General features: G+C 30.6%; 1 long non-coding RNA gene across 1 annotated transcript; it reads right to left on the bottom strand.

Moving 5' to 3' along the window:
* Window positions 1-545: 545 nt before the first annotated feature.
* Window positions 546-2,714, bottom strand: LOC131638663 (uncharacterized). The gene is made up of 5 exons (XR_009294738.1): window positions 2,393-2,714; window positions 2,207-2,299; window positions 1,908-1,970; window positions 1,492-1,685; window positions 546-859 (listed from the first exon to the last, which is right to left on the bottom strand). It is a non-coding gene; the product is annotated as an uncharacterized LOC131638663 (long non-coding RNA).
* Between the last annotated feature and the right edge of the window lie 725 nt (window positions 2,715-3,439).

Below are 3,439 nucleotides of genomic sequence, written 5' to 3'. Positions count from 1 at the left end.
ATTTTTAACCTGGGGAACCGCTTTTTTAACAGGTCTGGTGGGTTTAGCAGACCTATGTAGTATAGTTGACCTGGGGAACCGCTTTTTTAACCATTGAAAGTGATTGATTTTTGACTCTATTACACTCCAATATACTTTTTTCTATGCTAAAAACATGAAAGATGGAAAATAATGCAACTGCCATTCCAGCTTGTCTTCTTGACAGTGACATGAATTTAATGTTATAGGGACTGTTGCAGGTAAAGTAAGCTAAAGCTGCTTTTCATAGAACATCACTTGAGTGCATATGGTTCGTCACTTTGAATGTTGAGTTTGTTTCATTGTGATGTATTGCCAGTGATATTAAAATCAGTCCATTTAAACGCATTCATATATTTATATGTATCATTTTTTCATTGTGGTGTTGCAGCAGTTGCATTACTTTAGCTAAGTATTCAATTAGGATTCTTATAATTTTTTAGTTAAAATTAAAACAACATGCTGCATGAAATGAAAGTATCTCAACTGCAGTTGTTAAATACATTAAACGAAATACATTTTTAACATAGTTTATAGTGTAAACCAACCGCATATATTATTTTTAATATAGTTAAACCATCTTCAGCTTACTTTTCCAAATATTTGTGTACTTTGATAAAGGGAAAGGATTTAACTAACAGCAACAAACTACATTCTGCAAGATGTCCTTCAAGTGGTAAATATATTGTCAATAGTCGCATCAAGCTTAATTTAATTGGAATCTCTTTACACCAACTATGTCAAAAAAAAGCCTTTGAATCTCTTTATTTGTCTTTGTAAAACAACTTTTGATCTTGATTATGTAATCCAATTGGTCCTGACAACATTTTCTTCAAATCCCCTTCAACAAAAACCAATAAAACAAACTCAAAACACAATCAATAAAGTAACATATAAAAAACATTCTGAATCAAAATTTTTGAATTTGAATTAAAATTCTGGTCTCCATAATCATTTAAATATATAAAAATACTTTGAAAAGATTTGAAAGGATTTACTAAATGTGGCAAAAAGAACTGCAAATATTCTTAAGTTCAGCTCATGTAATTCAACTCAGTGCCAAAAAGAACTGCAAATATAACATTTTTTAGTTTGACAACGGAATGAGGTAGGAGTATTGAAAATCAAAACTTATAGATGGTTGGCACAAACATATATATATTAGTTGAAGTATGATATATAAATATTCAAATTGAGGTGTGTTAGTGAGGGTCCAAAAAGGTTAAGATTAACTATGCTAAAGTAAATTAGAAGGACTTAGATATTTCAATATTTATGAACAAATGAATGGAGAAAGAACTTAATTGAAGTTTCAAAGAGTTCAAGTTTGTTCAACATAAGACCAAATATAAAAAAGTTCAAGTTTGAGTGAAGAAAACCAAAATCACTTTAAAAAAACCTAACTATGTTCATACTACAAAACATGAAACTAAAAAAGAACAAAAAGAGTAAGGGTTGAATGAAGTTACTTACAACACAATAATGGTGGTCACTTATATTCCATTCATTAGTGTATACAATGAAGCCATCTAAAGGATCTTTTCTTCTTGTTCTATCTACAGCTAAGGGAAGTGGTGAGTTTCCATATGATTTTGGTTCTTGTTCAGGTTCAGCAACAATTGCATCATATTGAGAAAATGTTAGAGTGTTTGCATCATTTTGTTGACCTGGAAAAGAAAAGGTAAGGAAAAAAATCAAAAAGTTTGTAGTGAAGCCATATCCAAAATCACTTCTTGTTCATTCATGTATTATGTCATTACTTTAAGGGATGCCAATATATGTCACATAGGGACCTTCTTGTGTAGCCAAGTTAGATGAAGTTTTTAGACAAATACAAAAGTGGTTAAGATATTTAAGACAAATAAACACCAATGATGGAAAGGCTTTACCGAAAGTAAGGGCTTCCAGTTTGCTTTACCTATGAAGTTTGTTCCAAACACCATGATTGCAATCTATGAAGTTAAAAAACATGAATGAGATATCTTTTAATTTGCTTTCTCTTCATATCAATTTTCAAGCATACATCTATAATATTTTCACAAACTAAATTTGTAGAGCCAAAGATGGAGAAATTTCACAGTAGAGCCAAAGACAACTACAAAAATGGAAGAACAATTAAATAATGAAATAGAAAAATAAAAATAAATAATAAGAAATTGAAAAATCAGTAAGGTATGTGATGAGATACCCTTAAATCAACAATAAGAAGAGATTGAAAAATTGAAACTCATGTAATTTGTTTGTTGTTGCAGGATCTGAGTGTTTTCTTCTTTCAAATACTCTACATCACACAGAGAAACAACAAAAATGAACAAAAAATGATGCAAAATGTAAAAACGAAATCAAGTCGTTACAAACCATGATAGAAACATACCTTATAATAAGCTTGCAAGGGATACGATTCACAGTGGTCAGAAATAAGCAATAAGACATGTTTTTTGATGGCAAAACCTAAAATCGAAAATCAAAACAATGAGGATTAGAAGCACAAACCCTGAAATCAATAGAGTGAAAGGAAAAGAGAAATAATCGCGTATAATCTGAAAGTGGTGGTTGTTGTTTGGTCCCGCGCAGCGGAGTGACAGTGTTGGCGGATGTGTGGTGGCCGTAAACAGGCGGTGGTTCAAGGGTTTGAAGGAAAAAGAGAGAGGAGTGAAAATGGAAGAAAGAAAGAAAGAAAGAAGGGTTAAGTTTTGTCTGAGAGAGAGAGAGGGAAAGAGATGAAAAATGTGTGTATTGGAATGAAGAAACGTGTAAAAATTGAAAAAGTGTTGAATTGGTTTTGCTGTAACCAAGAAGATTTGCATAATTCCAATACCTTTCCTCACGTTAGTATTAATGATGGAAAATAAAATGGACAATTGAAAGGGTATGCAATGATTAAGGAATATATATTTTTAATTAAAATATTAAAGGAGATCCAATTACCGTTGTGTCCCCGATTATCACCCTCAAATTGAAAGATTAGAGGGATATTGAAAGAATTTCATATGTATTGTACTTTATTATATTAAAAGTAGACTAAATAATTTTCATAAAATATCCAAAAACATAAATAAAGTGGAAGATACGACTGAACTAAAAGATCATTTTTCAACTCATCCCATAAACCTCTTAGCCACCACGCAAAGTTTCAATTTTGTCCTTTGTTTTCGTATATGCACATCCAGAAGTAACTTTTTTTTTAAAAAAAATTGTTTTTTTCGTAGATGCGTCTACGGAAACGTTAAAACATAGTGAAATTTGAGATTTTTCCAATTAGTTGGAAAAATCAGAATGTTCCGTAAATACATATATGAAACAATCTCTTTTTAACTCATTCCGCAGATATATCTACAAAAGATCTACGGAAGATTTCATCAACTTAATTAATTTGAGATTTCCCCAATTAATTGAGAAATTAATTTGGAATTTTTTCAAT

Source organism: Vicia villosa, unplaced genomic scaffold (genome assembly GCF_029867415.1).
Source record: "Vicia villosa cultivar HV-30 ecotype Madison, WI unplaced genomic scaffold, Vvil1.0 ctg.002367F_1_1, whole genome shotgun sequence".
Taxonomy (NCBI): Eukaryota; Viridiplantae; Streptophyta; class Magnoliopsida; order Fabales; family Fabaceae; genus Vicia; species Vicia villosa.
Note: the sequence above shows the minus strand (reverse complement) of the source record. Positions and strands in the feature narration are given on the sequence as shown.